At 54.5% G+C, this 16,300-nt stretch overlaps 21 non-coding genes across 21 annotated transcripts; 14 read left to right on the top strand and 7 right to left on the bottom strand.

Moving 5' to 3' along the window:
• Positions 1-863: 863 nt before the first annotated feature.
• On the bottom strand, positions 864-935 carry trnap-cgg (transfer RNA proline (anticodon CGG)). Its single transcript has one exon. It is a non-coding gene; the product is annotated as a tRNA-Pro (tRNA).
• Positions 936-1,600: 665 nt separating this feature from the next.
• trnam-cau (transfer RNA methionine (anticodon CAU)) lies at positions 1,601-1,673 on the top strand. The gene has a single exon. It is a non-coding gene; the product is annotated as a tRNA-Met (tRNA).
• A 1,332-nt stretch (positions 1,674-3,005) lies between these two features.
• trnap-cgg (transfer RNA proline (anticodon CGG)) lies at positions 3,006-3,077 on the bottom strand. Its single transcript has one exon. It is a non-coding gene; the product is annotated as a tRNA-Pro (tRNA).
• A 189-nt stretch (positions 3,078-3,266) lies between these two features.
• Positions 3,267-3,339, top strand: trnaa-ugc (transfer RNA alanine (anticodon UGC)). The gene has a single exon. It is a non-coding gene; the product is annotated as a tRNA-Ala (tRNA).
• A 403-nt stretch (positions 3,340-3,742) lies between these two features.
• trnam-cau (transfer RNA methionine (anticodon CAU)) lies at positions 3,743-3,815 on the top strand. Its single transcript has one exon. It is a non-coding gene; the product is annotated as a tRNA-Met (tRNA).
• A 1,593-nt stretch (positions 3,816-5,408) lies between these two features.
• trnaa-ugc (transfer RNA alanine (anticodon UGC)) lies at positions 5,409-5,481 on the top strand. The gene has a single exon. It is a non-coding gene; the product is annotated as a tRNA-Ala (tRNA).
• Positions 5,482-5,884: 403 nt separating this feature from the next.
• trnam-cau (transfer RNA methionine (anticodon CAU)) lies at positions 5,885-5,957 on the top strand. The gene has a single exon. It is a non-coding gene; the product is annotated as a tRNA-Met (tRNA).
• Positions 5,958-7,286: 1,329 nt separating this feature from the next.
• On the bottom strand, positions 7,287-7,358 carry trnap-ugg (transfer RNA proline (anticodon UGG)). The gene has a single exon. It is a non-coding gene; the product is annotated as a tRNA-Pro (tRNA).
• A 665-nt stretch (positions 7,359-8,023) lies between these two features.
• trnam-cau (transfer RNA methionine (anticodon CAU)) lies at positions 8,024-8,096 on the top strand. Its single transcript has one exon. It is a non-coding gene; the product is annotated as a tRNA-Met (tRNA).
• Positions 8,097-9,427: 1,331 nt separating this feature from the next.
• On the bottom strand, positions 9,428-9,499 carry trnap-cgg (transfer RNA proline (anticodon CGG)). Its single transcript has one exon. It is a non-coding gene; the product is annotated as a tRNA-Pro (tRNA).
• A 189-nt stretch (positions 9,500-9,688) lies between these two features.
• trnaa-ugc (transfer RNA alanine (anticodon UGC)) lies at positions 9,689-9,761 on the top strand. Its single transcript has one exon. It is a non-coding gene; the product is annotated as a tRNA-Ala (tRNA).
• A 405-nt stretch (positions 9,762-10,166) lies between these two features.
• Positions 10,167-10,239, top strand: trnam-cau (transfer RNA methionine (anticodon CAU)). The gene has a single exon. It is a non-coding gene; the product is annotated as a tRNA-Met (tRNA).
• Positions 10,240-11,575: 1,336 nt separating this feature from the next.
• Positions 11,576-11,647, bottom strand: trnap-ugg (transfer RNA proline (anticodon UGG)). Its single transcript has one exon. It is a non-coding gene; the product is annotated as a tRNA-Pro (tRNA).
• Positions 11,648-11,836: 189 nt separating this feature from the next.
• On the top strand, positions 11,837-11,909 carry trnaa-ugc (transfer RNA alanine (anticodon UGC)). Its single transcript has one exon. It is a non-coding gene; the product is annotated as a tRNA-Ala (tRNA).
• A 403-nt stretch (positions 11,910-12,312) lies between these two features.
• Positions 12,313-12,385, top strand: trnam-cau (transfer RNA methionine (anticodon CAU)). The gene has a single exon. It is a non-coding gene; the product is annotated as a tRNA-Met (tRNA).
• Positions 12,386-13,714: 1,329 nt separating this feature from the next.
• Positions 13,715-13,786, bottom strand: trnap-cgg (transfer RNA proline (anticodon CGG)). The gene has a single exon. It is a non-coding gene; the product is annotated as a tRNA-Pro (tRNA).
• A 189-nt stretch (positions 13,787-13,975) lies between these two features.
• Positions 13,976-14,048, top strand: trnaa-ugc (transfer RNA alanine (anticodon UGC)). The gene has a single exon. It is a non-coding gene; the product is annotated as a tRNA-Ala (tRNA).
• Positions 14,049-14,453: 405 nt separating this feature from the next.
• trnam-cau (transfer RNA methionine (anticodon CAU)) lies at positions 14,454-14,526 on the top strand. The gene has a single exon. It is a non-coding gene; the product is annotated as a tRNA-Met (tRNA).
• Positions 14,527-15,051: 525 nt separating this feature from the next.
• Positions 15,052-15,124, top strand: trnaa-agc (transfer RNA alanine (anticodon AGC)). The gene has a single exon. It is a non-coding gene; the product is annotated as a tRNA-Ala (tRNA).
• Positions 15,125-15,857: 733 nt separating this feature from the next.
• trnap-cgg (transfer RNA proline (anticodon CGG)) lies at positions 15,858-15,929 on the bottom strand. The gene has a single exon. It is a non-coding gene; the product is annotated as a tRNA-Pro (tRNA).
• A 189-nt stretch (positions 15,930-16,118) lies between these two features.
• Positions 16,119-16,191, top strand: trnaa-ugc (transfer RNA alanine (anticodon UGC)). The gene has a single exon. It is a non-coding gene; the product is annotated as a tRNA-Ala (tRNA).
• Positions 16,192-16,300: the final 109 nt, after the last annotated feature.

The following is a 16,300-nucleotide window of genomic DNA, read 5'->3' as shown; positions in this document are numbered from 1 at the left end:
GTGTCCGGTAAGAGGGGCAGAGGCGGTAAGACATGATGCCGAGACGCCTGAAGCAAGGGGGATTAGCTCAAATGGTAGAGCGCTCGCTTAGCATGCGAGAGGTAGCAGGATCGATGCCCGCATCCTCCAGGTCCGAGTCTGGAGCTCTGGGAGCCGGGTGCTCTCCTTTAGCCTCTGCGACTTCTGATAGGTTCTCCTCCGCTGAACGTCCTTCAGCTGTCAAGCATTGAAGGGCCACGCCTCCTTCCCCGCCTCAGTCTGCACTGAGTGCGTCTCCGGCATTTTCTCGTCCAATTTGGCAGCTTAGCAAATGAAAAGTATATCCGAGCGAAAACAGTGCTGAGGATACTCTCACGAATCCTTAGAAGACGTGCGTTTGATCAACGATTGCTAAACATTCACATTCGAGCCATCGAGCTCATAGTTTTCCTCTAAAAATTGAAAGCTGTCAGCGAGCACATCACGCTCTGCGGGACGCCCCGTATTTTGAGTACTTCAACAGAAAGAAGAGGAGACAGCTCCATAAATATGCGAGGCGCAGAGAGCGAAAGGCGAGCCCCGCACACGTTTCGGTGGCTGAGAGGGGGCAGTTTTTGCTTCTGCATTTCTCAAGTAATGACGCATGACAACAAGCGTTCGCGGTGCTCATTTACGACATAGTGGTGAGGGGTTTTCAGGACGTGTTCTCTTGAACGAGCAACGAGGTTGCCGCCATGGACAGCTGACTGCACGCTGTCATTGTGCCACGTGATGAGGATTGACCAGGCTCCTTCAGTCATCAGTCACCTTCCATCGTTTGCCGTAAGCAGACGCTGCGAGGTGATGTGGATATCAGTTCCCAGGAGTGTGGCAGAGGAGGAAAAGGGCTCGTCCGGGATTTGAACCCGGGACCTCTCGCACCCGAAGCGAGAATCATACGCCTAGACCAACGAGCCACAGCGACTCTTCCGCTTTTGTGTTGTCAGCGAGCTGGAGGACGGGGGGAGGCATCATTCGCTCGTCCCGTCAGACCTTCATCAATAAGTCAAGAAAGCCGACTGCCTTGCAGGCGAAGGGCAGTGGACGGCGCCCGGTAAGAGGGGAACAAGCGGCACAAGGCGACGCCGAGGGGGAAGGCACAGCGAGGGGGATTAGCTCACATGGTAGAGCGCTTGCTTTGCATGCGAGAGGTAGCGGGATCGATGCCCGCATCCTCCAGGTGTACGCTGAGAGGTTGTTGTGCCGAAAGGTGTCCTTTAGCCTGTGTTCGCGCCTTGCGCCGAGAGTGAAGCGTTTAGCAGCCACGCCCCCTTTTCATCTTCTCTCTGGCTTAAGTGCGTCTCCGCCACTCTCTCTTGACACTTCATGTCAGCATGTCAGAGGTCCCAGTGAAGTTTTTAATGGCTGAGTGAGGCCACGATGCTGACGCAGAGAGGCCATTTCAGCCAGAGAGACTTGTGCTAGGTGAGCTGTGAAAGACAGACTCGCGACAGAAACAAACCCCAAAAGTCTCGGTGAGATCAAAAGGCAACACAACACCCAGCAGAGGGCGTCGCAAGATTAGGGACCAGGCGTCTGAAATCCGTGTGAGGCAATCTTTCTGGCCGGCACGCCACAGCTGGCCTCGTTGGCGCAGCAGGTAGCGCGTCAGTCTCATAATCTGAAGGTCGTGAGTTCGATCCTCACACGGGGCAGGGCCGCTTGCTCTCTTGCTCTTTTCAGACACTGGCAGCAACTATTCGCTCAGAACCACCTCTGCTTGCCTACCACCTGGAAAGCGTCACCTTTACACGGGAGAGGAGCAAAGCCGCACCCCTTTCCTACATAACATTCACATTCACAATTAAGTCCAGAAATTTGCCCTAACTTTCGCTGGCGCTGCTGTCAGCCTGCCCCTGTTGCCGAAGAAAGGCTCACACAGCGTCATGACAGTTGCAAAACAATGTTCCACACTCCGTAAGCAACAACTTCAGTGTTTCAAGTCACCCGATATGCCGAGAGTCAAAGGAGCGCAAAACACGAAGCGTCAAAAGACAAGATGACTTGATGGAAAGAGCATTGAACTGAGGAGCACCAAAGTTCAGCTCGTACAATAGGCAACGAAGCTCCCGGCGTCTTCATCGCACTTGAAAGGACTGCCTTGCAGACCAAGGGCAGCGGGTGGTGTCCGGTAAGAGGGGCAGAGGCGGTAAGACATGATGCCGAGACGCCTGAAGCAAGGGGGATTAGCTCAAATGGTAGAGCGCTCGCTTAGCATGCGAGAGGTAGCAGGATCGATGCCCGCATCCTCCAGGTCCGAGTCTGGAGCTCTGGGAGCCGGGTGCTCTCCTTTAGCCTCTGCGACTTCTGATAGGTTCTCCTCCGCTGAACGTCCTTCAGCTGTCAAGCATTGAAGGGCCACGCCTCCTTCCCCGCCTCAGTCTGCACTGAGTGCGTCTCCGGCATTTTCTCGTCCAATTTGGCAGCTTAGCAAATGAAAAGTATATCCGAGCGAAAACAGTGCTGAGGATACTCTCACGAATCCTTAGAAGACGTGCGTTTGATCAACGATTGCTAAACATTCACATTCGAGCCATCGAGCTCATAGTTTTCCTCTAAAAATTGAAAGCTGTCAGCGAGCACATCACGCTCTGCGGGACGCCCCGTATTTTGAGTACTTCAACAGAAAGAAGAGGAGACAGCTCCATAAATATGCGAGGCGCAGAGAGCGAAAGGCGAGCCCCGCACACGTTTCGGTGGCTGAGAGGGGGCAGTTTTTGCTTCTGCATTTCTCAAGTAATGACGCATGACAACAAGCGTTCGCGGTGCTCATTTACGACATAGTGGTGAGGGGTTTTCAGGACGTGTTCTCTTGAACGAGCAACGAGGTTGCCGCCATGGACAGCTGACTGCACGCTGTCATTGTGCCACGTGATGAGGATTGACCAGGCTCCTTCAGTCATCAGTCACCTTCCATCGTTTGCCGTAAGCAGACGCTGCGAGGTGATGTGGATATCAGTTCCCAGGAGTGTGGCAGAGGAGGAAAAGGGCTCGTCCGGGATTTGAACCCGGGACCTCTCGCACCCGAAGCGAGAATCATACGCCTAGACCAACGAGCCACAGCGACTCTTCCGCTTTTGTGTTGTCAGCGAGCTGGAGGACGGGGGGAGGCATCATTCGCTCGTCCCGTCAGACCTTCATCAATAAGTCAAGAAAGCCGACTGCCTTGCAGGCGAAGGGCAGTGGACGGCGCCCGGTAAGAGGGGAACAAGCGGCACAAGGCGACGCCGAGGGGGAAGGCACAGCGAGGGGGATTAGCTCACATGGTAGAGCGCTCGCTTTGCATGCGAGAGGTAGCGGGATCGATGCCCGCATCCTCCAGGTGTACACTGAGAGGTCGTTGTGCCGAAAGGTGTCCTTTAGCCTGTGTTCGCGCCTTGCGCCGAGAGTGAAGCGTTTAGCAGCCACGCCCCCTTTTCATCTTCTCTCTGGCTTAAGTGCGTCTCCGCCACTCTCTCTTGACACTTCATGTCAGCATGTCAGAGGTCCCAGTGAAGTTTTTAATGGCTGAGTGAGGCCACGATGCTGACGCAGAGAGGCCATTTCAGCCAGAGAGACTTGTGCTAGGTGAGCTGTGAAAGACAGACTCGCGACAGAAACAAACCCCAAAAGTCTCGGTGAGATCAAAAGGCAACACAACACCCAGCAGAGGGCGTCGCAAGATTAGGGACCAGGCGTCTGAAATCCGTGTGAGGCAATCTTTCTGGCCGGCACGCCACAGCTGGCCTCGTTGGCGCAGCAGGTAGCGCGTCAGTCTCATAATCTGAAGGTCGTGAGTTCGATCCTCACACGGGGCAGGGCCGCTTGCTCTCTTGCTCTTTTCAGACACTGGCAGCAACTATTCGCTCAGAACCACCTCTGCTGGCCTACCACCTGGAAAGCGTCACCTTTACACGGGAGAGGAGCAAAGCCGCACCCCTTTCCTACATAACATTCACATTCACAATTAAGTCCAGAAATTTGCCCTAACTTTCGCTGGCGCTGCTGTCAGCCTGCCCCTGTTGCCGAAGAAAGGCTCACACAGCGTCATGACAGTTGCAAAACAATGTTCCACACTCCGTAAGCAACAACTTCAGTGTTTCAAGTCACCCGATATGCCGAGAGTCAAAGGAGCGCAAAACACGAAGCGTCAAAAGACAAGATGACTTGATGGAAAGAGCATTGAACTGAGGAGCACCAAAGTTCAGCTCGTACAATAGGCAACGAAGCTCCCGGCGTCTTCATCGCGCTTGAAAGGACTGCCTTGCAGACCAAGGGCAGCGGGTGGTGTCCGGTAAGAGGGGCAGAGGCGGTAAGACATGATGCCGAGACACCTGAAGCGAGGGGGATTAGCTCAAATGGTAGAGCGCTCGCTTAGCATGCGAGAGGAAGCTGGATCGATGCCCGCATCCTCCAGGTCCGAGTCTGGAGCTCTGGGAGACGGGTGCTCTCCTTTAGCCTCTGCGACTTCTGATAGGTTCTCCTCCGCTGAACGTCCTTCAGCTGTCAAGCATTGAAGGGCCACGCCTCCTTCCCCGCCTCAGTCTGCACTGAGTGCGTCTCCGGCATTTTCTCGTCCAATTTGGCAGCTTAGCAAATGAAAAGTATATCCGAGCGAAAACAGTGCTGAGGATACTCTCACGAATCCTTAGAAGACGTGCGTTTGATCAACGATTGCTAAACATTCACATTCGAGCCATCGAGCTCATAGTTTTCCTTTAAAAATTGAAAGCTGTCAGCGAGCACATCACGCTCTGCGGGACGCCCCGTATTTTGAGTACTTCAACAGAAAGAAGAGCAGACAGCTCCAAAAATATGCGAGGCGCAGAGAGCGAAAGGCGAGCCCCGCACACGTTTCGGTGGCTGAGAGGGGGCAGTTTTTGCTTCTGCATTTCTCAAGTAATGACACATTACAACAAGCGTTCGCGGTGCTCATTTACGACATAGTGCTGAGGGGTTTTCAGGACGTGTTCTCTTGAACGAGCAACGAGGTTGCCGCCTTGGACAGCTGACTGTACGCTGTCATTGTGCCACGTGATGAGGATTGACCAGGCTCCTTCAGTCATCAGTCACCTTCCATCGTTTGCCGTAAGCAGACGCTGCGAGGTGATGTGGATATCAGTTCCCAGGAGTGTGGCAGAGGAGGAAAAGGGCTCGTCCGGGATTTGAACCCGAGACCTCTCGCACCCGAAGCGAGAATCATACGCCTAGACCAACGAGCCACAGCGACTCTTCCGCTTTTGTGTTGTCAGCGAGCTGGAGGACGGGGGGAGGCGTCATTCGCTCGTCCCGTCAGACCTTCATCAATAAGTCAAGAAAGCCGACTGCCTTGCAGGCGAAGGGCAGTGGACGGCGCCCGGTAAGAGGGGAACAAGCGGCACAAGGCGACGCCGAGGGGGAAGGCATAGCGAGGGGGATTAGCTCACATGGTAGAGCGCTCGCTTTGCATGCGAGAGGTAGCGGGATCGATGCCCGCATCCTCCAGGTGTACGCTGAGAGCTCGGTGTGCTGAAAGGTGTCCTTTAGCCTGTGTTCGCGCCTTGCGCCGAGAGTGAAGCGTTTAGCAGCCACGCCCCCTTTTCATCTGCTCTCTGGCTTAAGTGCGTCTCCGCCACTCTCTCTTGACACTTCATGTCAGCATGTCAGAGGTCCCAGTGATGTTTTTAATGGCTGAGTGAGGCCACGATGCTGACGCAGAGAGGCCATTTCAGCCAGAGAGACTTGTGCTAGGTGAGCTGTGAAAGACAGACTCGCGACAGAAACAAACCCCAAAAGTCTCGGTGAGATCAAAAGGCAACACAACACCCAGCAGAGGGCGTCGCAAGATTAGGGACCAGGCGTCTGAAATTCGTGTGAGGCAATCTTTCTGGCCGGCACGCCGCAGCTGGCCTCGTTGGCGCAGCAGGTAGCGCGTCAGTCTCATAATCTGAAGGTCGTGAGTTCGATCCTCACACGGGGCAGGGCCGCTTGCTCTCTTGCTCTTTTCAGAAACTGGCAGCAACTATTCGCTCAGAACCACCTCTGCTTGCCTACCACCTGGAAAGCGTCACCTTTACACGGGAGAGGAGCAAAGCCGCACCCCTTTCCTACATAACATTCACATTCACAATTAAGTCCAGAAATTTGCCCTGACTTTCGCTGGCGCTGCTGTCAGCCTGCCCCTGTTGCCGAAGAAATGCTCACACAGCGTCATGACAGTTGCAAAACAATGTTCCACACTCCGTAAGCAACAACTTCAGTGTTTCAAGTCACCCGATATGCCAAGAGTCAAAGGAGCGCAAAACACGAAGCGTCAAAAGACAAGATGACTTGATGGAAAGAGCATTGAACTGAGGAGCACCAAAGTTCAGCTCGTACAATAGGCAACGAAGCTCCCGGCGTCTTCATCGCACTTGAAAGGACTGCCTTGCAGACCAAGGGCAGCGGGCGGTGCCCGGTAAGAGGGGTAGAGGCGGTAAGACATGATGCCGAGACGCCTGAAGCGAGGGGGGTTAGCTCAAATGGTAGAGCGCTCGCTTAGCATGCGAGAGGTAGCGGGATCGATGCCCGCATCGTCCGAGTCTGGAGCTTTGGGAGCCGGGTGCTCTCCTTTAGCCTCTCCGACTTCTGATAGGTTCTCCTCCGCTGAACGTCTTCAGCTGTCAAGCATTGAAGGGCCACGCCTCCTTCCCCGCCTCAGTCTGCACTGAGTGCGTCTCCGGCATTTTCTCGTCCAATTTGGCAGCTTAGCAAATGAAAAGTATATCCGAGCGAAAACAGTGCTGAGGATACTCTCACGAATCCTTAGAAGACGTGCGTTTGATCAACGATTGCTAAACATTCACATTCGAGCCATCGAGCTCATAGTTTTCCTTTAAATATTGAAAGCTGTCAGCGAGCACATCACGCTCTGCGGGACGCCCCGTATTTTGAGTACTTCAACAGAAAGAAGAGCAGACAGCTCCATAAATATGCGAGGCGCAGAGAGCGAAAGGCAAGCCCCGCACACGTTTCGGTGGCTGAGAGGGGGCAGTTTTTGCTTCTGCATTTCACAAGTAATGACGCATGACAACAAGCGTTCGCGGTGCTCATTTACGACATAGTGGTGAGGGGTTTTCAGGACATGTTCTCTTGAACGAGCAACGAGGTTGCCGCCTTGGACAGCTGACTGCACGCTGTCATTGTGCCACGTGATGAGGATTGACCAGGCTCCTTCAGTCATCAGTCACCTTCCATCGTTTGCCGTAAGCAGACGCTGCGAGGTGATGTGGATATCAGTTCCCAGATTCGAGTGTGGCAGAGGAGGAAAAGGGCTCGTCCGGGATTTGAACCCGGGACCTCTCGCACCCAAAGCGAGAATCATACGCCTAGACCAACGAGCCACAGCGACTCTTCCGCTTATGTGTTGTCAGCGAGCTGGAGGACGGGGGGAGGCGTCATTCGCTCGTCCCGTCAGACCTTCATCAATAAGTCAAGAAAGCCGACTGCCTTGCAGGCGAAGGGCAGTGGACGGCGCCCGGTAAGAGGGGAACAAGCGGCACAAGGCGACGCCGAGGGGGAAGGCACAGCGAGGGGGATTAGCTCACATGGTAGAGCGCTTGCTTTGCATGCGAGAGGTAGCGGGATCGATGCCCGCATCCTCCAGGTGTACGCTGAGAGCTCGGTGTGCCGAAAGGTGTCTTTTAGCCTGTGTTCGCGCCTTTCGCCGAGAGTGAAGCGTTTAGCAGCCACGCCCCCTTTTCATCTTCTCTCTGGCTTAAGTGCGTCTCCGCCACTCTCTCTTGACACTTCATGTCAGCATGTCAGAGGTCCCAGTGATGTTTTTAATGGCTGAGTGAGGCCACGATGCTGACGCAGAGAGGCCATTTCAGCCAGAGAGACTTGTGCTAGGTGAGCTGTGAAAGACAGACTCGCGACAGAAACAAACCCCAAAAGTCTCGGTGAGATCAAAAGGCAACACAACACCCAGCAGAGGGCGTCGCAAGATTAGGGACCAGGCATCTGAAATCCGTGTGAGGCAATCTTTCTGGCCAGCACGCCGCAGCTGGCCTCGTTGGCGCAGCAGGTAGCGCGTCAGTCTCATAATCTGAAGGTCGTGAGTTCGATCCTCACACGGGGCAGGGCCGCTTGCTCTCTTGCTCTTTTCAGACACTGGCAGCAACTATTCGCTCAGAACCACCTCTGCTTGCCTACCACCTGGAAAGCGTCACCTTTACACGGGAGAGGAGCAAAGCCGCACCCCTTTCCTACATAACATTCACATTCACAATTAAGTCCAGAAATTTGCCCTAACTTTCGCTGGCGCTGCTGTCAGCCTGCCCCTGTTGCCGAAGAAAGGCTCACACAGCGTCATGACAGTTGCAAAACAATGTTCCACACTCCGTAAGCAACAACTTCAGTGTTTCAAGTCACCCGATATGCCGAGAGTCAAAGGAGCGCAAAACACGAAGCGTCAAAAGACAAGATGACTTGATGGAAAGAGCATTGAACTGAGGAGCACCAAAGTTCAGCTCGTACAATAGGCAACGAAGCTCCCGGCGTCTTCATCGCACTTGAAAGGACTGCCTTGCAGACCAAGGGCAGCGGGTGGTGTCCGGTAAGAGGGGCAGAGGCGGTAAGACATGATGCCGAGACACCTGAAGCAAACGGGGTTAGCTCAAATGGTAGAGCGCTCGCTTAGCATGCGAGAGGTAGCGGGATCGATGCCCGCATCCTCCAGGTCCGAGTCTGGAGCTCTGGGAGCCGGGTGCTCTCCTTTAGCCTCTGCGACTTCTGATAGGTTCTCCTCCGCTGAACGTCCTTCAGCTATCAAGCATTGAAGGGCACGCCTCCTTCCCCGCCTCAGTCTGCACTGAGTGCGTCTCCGGCATTTTCTCGTCCAATTTGGCAGCTTAGCAAATGAAAAGTATATCCGAGCGAAAACAGTGCTGAGGATACTCTCACGAATCCTTAGAAGACGTGCGTTTGATCAACGATTGCTAAACATTCACATTCGAGCCATCGAGCTCATAGTTTTCCTTTAAATATTGAAAGCTGTCAGCGAGCACATCACGCTCTGCGGGACGCCCCGTATTTTGAGTACTTCAACAGAAAGAAGAGCAGACAGCTCCATAAATATGCGAGGCGCAGAGAGCGAAAGGCGAGCCCCGCACACGTTTCGGTGGCTGAGAGGGGGCAGTTTTTGCTTCTGCATTTCTCAAGTAATGACGCATGACAACAAGCGTTCGCGGTGCTCATTTACGACATAGTGGTGAGGGGTTTTCAGGACGTGTTCTCTTGAACGAGCAACGAGGTTGCCGCCTTGGACAGCTGACTGCACGCTGTCATTGTGCCACGTGATGAGGATTGACCAGGCTCCTTCAGTCATCAGTCACCTTCCATCGTTTGCCGTAAGCAGACGCTGCGAGGTGATGTGGATATCAGTTCCCAGGAGTGTGGCAGAGGAGGAAAAGGGCTCGTCCGGGATTTGAACCCGGGACCGCTCGCACCCGAAGCGAGAATCATACGCCTAGACCAACGAGCCACAGCAACTCTTCCGCTTTTGTGTTGTCAGCGAGCTGGAGGACGGGGGGAGGCGTCATTCGCTCGTCCCGTCAGACCTTCATCAATAAGTCAAGAAAGCCGACTGCCTTGCAGGCGAAGGGCAGTGGACGGCGCCCGGTAAGAGGGGAACAAGCGGCACAAGGCGACGCCGAGGGGGAAGGCACAGCGAGGGGGATTAGCTCACATGGTAGAGCGCTCGCTTTGCATGCGAGAGGTAGCGGGATCGATGCCCGCATCCTCCAGGTGTACGCTGAGAGCTCGGTGTGCCGAAAGGTGTCCTTTAGCCTGTGTTCGCGCCTTGCGCCGAGAGTGAAGCGTTTAGCAGCCACGCCCCCTTTTCATCTTCTCTCTGGCTTAAGTGCGTCTCCGCCACTCTCTCTTGACACTTCATGTCAGCATGTCAGAGGTCCCAGTGATGTTTTTAATGGCTGAGTGAGGCCACGATGCTGACGCAGAGAGGCCATTTCAGCCAGAGAGACTTGTGCTAGGTGAGCTGTGAAAGACAGACTCGCGACAGAAACAAACCCCAAAAGTCTCGGTGAGATCAAAAGGCAAACACAACACCCAGCAGAGGGCGTCGCAAGATTAGGGACCAGGCGTCTGAAATCCGTGTGAGGCAATCTTTGTGGCCGGCACGGCGCAAACTGGCCTCGTTGGCGCAGCAGGTAGCGCGTCAGTCTCATAATCTGAAGGTCGTGAGTTCGATCCTCACACGGGGCAGGGCCGCTTGCTCTCTTGCTCTTTTCAGACACTGGCAGCAACTATTCGCTCAGAACCACCTCTGCTTGCCTACCACCTGGAAAGCGTCACCTTTACACGGGAGAGGAGCAAAGCCGCACCCCTTTCCTACATAACATTCACATTCACAATTAAGTCCAGAAATTTGCCCTAACTTTCGCTGGCGCTGCTGTCAGCCTGCCCCTGTTGCCGAAGAAAGGCTCACACAGCGTCATGACAGTTGCAAAACAATGTTCCACACTCCGTAAGCAACAACTTCAGTGTTTCAAGTCACCCGATATGCCGAGAGTCAAAGGAGCGCAAAACACGAAGCGTCAAAAGACAAGATGACTTGATGGAAAGAGCATTGAACTGAGGAGCACCAAAGTTCAGCTCGTACAATAGGCAACGAAGCTCCCGGCGTCTTCATCGCACTTGAAAGGACTGCCTTGCAGACCAAGGGCAGCGGGTGGTGTCCGGTAAGAGGGGCAGAGGCGGTAAGACATGATGCCGAGACGCCTGAAGCGAGGGGGGTTAGCTCAAATGGTAGAGCGCTCACTTAGCATGCGAGAGGTAGCGGGATCGATGCCCGCATCCTCCAGGTCCGAGTCTGGAGCTCTGGGAGCCGGGTGCTCTCCTTTAGCCTCTGCGACTTCTGATAGGTTCTCCTCCGCTGAACGTCCTTCAGCTGTCAAGCATTGAAGGGCCACGTCTCCTTCCCCGCCTCAGTCTGCACTGAGTGCGTCTCCGGCATTTTCTCGTCCAATTTGGCAGCTTAGCAAATGCAAAGTATATCCGAGCGAAAACAGTGCTGAGGATACTCTCACGAATCCTTAGAAGATGTGCGTTTGATCAACGATTGCTAAACATTCACATTCGAGCCATCAAGCTCGTAGTTTTCCTTCAAATACTGAAAGCTGTCAGCGAGCACATCACGCTCTGCGGGACGCCCCTTATTTTGAGTACTTCAACAGAAAGAAGAGCAGACAGCTCCACAAACATGCGAGGCGCAGAGAGCGAAAGGCGAGCCCCGCACACGTTTCGGTGGCTGAGAGGGGGCAGTTTTTGCTTCTGCATTTCTCAAGTAATGACGCATGACAACAAGCGTTCGCGGTGCTCATTTACGACATAGTGGTGAGGGGTTTTCAGGACGTGTTCTCTTGAACGAGCAACGAGGTTGCCGCCTTGGACAGCTGACTGCACGCTGTCATTGTGCGACGTGATGAGGATTGACCAGGCTCCTTCAGTCATCAGTCACCTTCCATCGTTTTCCGTAAGCAGACGCTGCGAGGTGATGTGGATATCAGTTCCCAGATTCGAGTGTGGCAGAGGAGGAAAAGGGCTCGTCCGGGATTTGAACCCGGGACCTCTCGCACCCAAAGCGAGAATCATACGCCTAGACCAACGAGCCACAGCGACTCTTCCGCTTATGTGTTGTCAGCGAGCTGGAGGACGGGGGGAGGCGTCATTCGCTCGTCCCGTCAGACCTTCATCAATAAGTCAAGAAAGCCGACTGCCTTGCAGGCGAAGGGCAGTGGACGGCGCCCGGTAAGAGGGGAACAAGCGGCACAAGGCGACGCCGAGGGGGAAGGCACAGCGAGGGGGATTAGCTCACATGGTAGAGCGCTCGCTTTGCATGCGAGAGGTAGCGGGATCGATGCCCGCATCCTCCAGGTGTACGCTGAGAGGTCGGTGTGCCGAAAGGTGTCCTTTAGCCTGTGTTCGCGCCTTGCGCCGAGAGTGAAGCGTTTAGCAGCCACGCCCCCTTTTCATCTTCTCTCTGGCTTAAGTGCGTCTCCGCCACTCTCTCTTGACACTTCATGTCAGCATGTCAGAGGTCCCAGTGATGTTTTTAATGGCTGAGTGAGGCCACGATGCTGACGCAGAGAGGCCATTTCAGCCAGAGAGACTTGTGCTAGGTGAGCTGTGAAAGACAGACTCGCGACAGAAACAAACCCCAAAAGTCTCGGTGAGATCAAAAGGCAACACAACACCCAGCAGAGGGCGTCGCAAGATTAGGGACCAGGCGTCTGAAATCCGTGTGAGGCAATCTTTCTGGCCAGCACGCCGCAGCTGGCCTCGTTGGCGCAGCAGGTAGCGCGTCAGTCTCATAATCTGAAGGTTGTGAGTTCGATCCTCACACGGGGCAGGGCCGCTTGCTCTCTTGCTCTTTTCAGACACTGGCAGCAACTATTCGCTCAGAACCACCTCTGCTTGCCTACCACCTGGAAAGCGTCACCTTTACACGGGAGAGGAGCAAAGCCGCACCCCTTTCCTACATAACATTCACATTCACAATTAAGTCCAGAAATTTGCCCTAACTTTCGCTGGCGCTGCTGTCAGCCTGCCCCTGTTGCCGAAGAAAGGCTCACACAGCGTCATGACAGTTGCAAAACAATGTTCCACACTCCGTAAGCAACAACTTCAGTGTTTCAAGTCACCCGATATGCCGAGAGTCAAAGGAGCGCAAAACACGAAGCGTCAAAAGACAAGATGACTTGATGGAAAGAGCATTGAACTGAGGAGCACCAAAGTTCAGCTCGTACAATAGGCAACGAAGCTCCCGGCGTCTTCATCGCACTTGAAAGGACTGCCTTGCAGACCAAGGGCAGCGGGTGGTGTCCGGTAAGAGGGGCAGAGGCGGTAAGACATGATGCCGAGACACCTGAAGCGAGGGGGATTAGCTCAAATGGTAGAGCGCTCGCTTAGCATGCGAGAGGTAGCGGGATCGATGTCCGCATCCTCCAGGTCCGAGTCTGGAGCTCTGGGAGCCGGGTGCTCTCCTTTAGCCTCTGCGACTTCTGATAGGTTCTCCTCCGCTGAACGTCCTTCAGCTGTCAAGCATTGAAGGGCCACGCCTCCTTCCCCGCCTCAGTCTGCACTGAGTGCGTCTCCGGCATTTTCTCGTCCAATTTGGCAGCTTAGCAAATGAAAAGTATATCCGAGCGAAAACAGTGCTGAGGATACTCTCACGAATCCTTAGAAGACGTGCGTTTGATCAACGATTGCTAAACATTCACATTCGAGCCATCGAGCTCATAGTTTTCCTTTAAAAATTGAAAGCTGTCAGCGAGCACATCACGCTCTGCGGGACGCCCCGTATTTTGAGTACTTCAACAGAAAGAGCAGACAGCTCCATAAATATGCGAGGCGCAGAGAGCGAAAGGCGAGCCCCGCACACGTTTCGGTGGCTGAGAGGGGGCAGTTTTTGCTTCTGCATTTCTCAAGTAATGACGCATGACAACAAGCGTTCGCGGTGCTCATTTACGACATAGTGGTGAGGGGTTTTCAGGACGTGTTCTCTTGAACGAGCAACGAGGTTGCCGCCTTGGACAGCTGACTGCACGCTGTCATTGTGCCACGTGATGAGGATTGACCAGGCTCCTTCAGTCATCAGTCACCTTCCATCGTTTGCCGTAAGCAGACGCTGCGAGGTGATGTGGATATCAGTTCCCAGGAGTGTGGCAGAGGAGGAAAAGGGCTCGTCCGGGATTTGAACCCGGGACCTCTCGCACCCGAAGCGAGAATCATACGCCTAGACCAACGAGCCACAGCGACTCTTCCGCTTTTGTGTTGTCAGCGAGCTGGAGGACGGGGGGAGGCGTCATTCGCTCGTCCCGTCAGACCTTCATCAATCAGTCAAGAAAGCCGACTGCCTTGCAGGCGAAGGGCAGTGGACGGCGCCCGGTAAGAGGGGAACAAGCGGCACAAGGCGACGCCGAGGGGGAAGGCACAGCGAGGGGGATTAGCTCACATGGTAGAGCGCTCGCTTTGCATGCGAGAGGTTGCGGGATCGATGCCCGCATCCTCCAGGTGTACGCTGAGAGCTCGGTGTGCCGAAAGGTGTCCTTTAGCCTGTGTTCGCGCCTTGCGCCGAGAGTGAAGCGTTTAGCAGCCACGCCCCCTTTTCATCTGCTCTCTGGCTTAAGTGCGTCTCCGCCACTCTCTCTTGACACTTCATGTCAGCATGTCAGAGGTCCCAGTGATGTTTTTAATGGCTGAGTGAGGCCACGATGCTGACGCAGAGAGGCCATTTCAGCCAGAGAGACTTGTGCTAGGTGAGCTGTGAAAGACAGACTCGCGACAGAAACAAACCCCAAAAGTCTCGGTGAGATCAAAAGGCAAACACAACACCCAGCAGAGGGCGTCGCAAGATTAGGGACCAGGCGTCTGAAATCCGTGTGAGGCAATCTTTGTGGCCGGCACGGCGCAAACTGGCCTCGTTGGCGCAGCAGGTAGCGCGTCAGTCTCATAATCTGAAGGTCGTGAGTTCGATCCTCACACGGGGCAGGGCCGCTTGCTCTCTTGCTCTTTTCAGACACTGGCAGCAACTATTCGCTCAGAACCACCTCTGCTTGCCTACCACCTGGAAAGCGTCACCTTTACACGGGAGAGGAGCAAAGCCGCACCCCTTTCCTACATAACATTCACATTCACAATTAAGTCCAGAAATTTGCCCTAACTTTCGCTGGCGCTGCTGTCAGCCTGCCCCTGTTGCCGAAGAAAGGCTCACACAGCGTCATGACAGTTGCAAAACAATGTTCCACACTCCGTAAGCAACAACTTCAGTGTTTCAAGTCACCCGATATGCCGAGAGTCAAAGGAGCGCAAAACACGAAGCGTCAAAAGACAAGATAACTTGATGGAAAGAGCATTGAACTGAGGAGCACCAAAGTTCAGCTCGTACAATAGGCAACGAAGCTCCCGGCGTCTTCATCGCACTTGAAAGGACTGCCTTGCAGACCAAGGGCAGCGGGCAGTGCCCGGTAAGAGGGGCAGAGGCGGTAAGACATGATGCCGAGACACCTGAAGCGAGGGGGATTAGCTCAAATGGTAGAGCGCTCGCTTAGCATGCGAGAGGTAGCGGGATCGATGCCCGCATCCTCCAGGTCCGAGTCTGGAGCTCTGGGAGCCGGGTGCTCTCCTTTAGCCTCTGCGACTTCTGATAGGTTCTCCTCCGCTGAACGTCTTCAGCTGTCAAGCATTGAAGGGCCACGCCTCCTTCCCCGCCTCAGTCTGCACTGAGTGCGTCTCCGGCATTTTCTCGTCCAATTTGGCAGCTTAGCAAATGAAAAGTATATCCGAGCGAAAACAGTGCTGAGGATACTCTCACGAATCCTTAGAAGACGTGCGTTTGATCAACGATTGCTAAACATTCACATTCGAGCCATCGAGCTCATAGTTTTCCTTTAAATACTGAAAGCTGTCAGCGAGCACATCACGCTCTGCGGGACGCCCCGTATTTTGAGTACTTCAACAGACAGAAGAGCAGACAGCTCCATAAATATGCGAGGCGCAGAGAGCGAAAGGCGAGCCCCGCACACGTTTCGGTGGCTGAGAGGGGGCAGTTTTTGCTTCTGCATTTCTCAAGTAATGACGCATGACAACAAGCGTTCGCGGTGCTCATTTACGACATAGTGGTGAGGGGTTTTCAGGACGTGTTCTCTTGAACGAGCAACGAGGTTGCCGCCTTGGACAGCTGACTGCACGCTGTCATTGTGCCACGTGATGAGGATTGACCAGGCTCCTTCAGTCATCAGTCACCTTCCATCGTTTGCCGTAAGCAGACGCTGCGAGGTGATGTGGATATCAGTTCCCAGGAGTGTGGCAGAGGAGGAAAAGGGCTCGTCCGGGATTTGAACCCGGGACCTCTCGCACCCGAAGCGAGAATCATACGCCTAGACCAACGAGCCACAGCGACTCTTCCGCTTTTGTGTTGTCAGCGAGCTGGAGGACGGGGGGAGGCGTCATTCGCTCGTCCCGTCAGACCTTCATCAATAAGTCAAGAAAGCCGACTGCCTTGCAGGCGAAGGGCAGTGGACGGCGCCCGGTAAGAGGGGAACAAGCGGCACAAGGCGACGCCGAGGGGGAAGGCACAGCGAGGGGGATTAGCTCACATGGTAGAGCGCTCGCTTTGCATGCGAGAGGTAGCGGGATCGATGCCCGCATCCTCCAGGTGTACACTGAGAGCTCGGTGTGCCGAAAGGTGTCCTTTAGCCTGTGTTCGCGCCTTGCGCCGAGAGTGAAGCGTTTAGCAGCCACGCCCCCTTTTCATCTGCTCTCT

The sequence above is a fragment of the Atractosteus spatula genome, chromosome 5 (assembly GCF_055471065.1).
Source record: "Atractosteus spatula isolate fAtrSpa1 chromosome 5, fAtrSpa1.hap1, whole genome shotgun sequence".
Lineage (NCBI taxonomy): Eukaryota > Metazoa > Chordata > Actinopteri > Semionotiformes > Lepisosteidae > Atractosteus > Atractosteus spatula.
The sequence above is the reverse complement of the archived record's forward strand: the minus strand, read 5'-3'. Positions and strand labels throughout refer to the sequence as shown.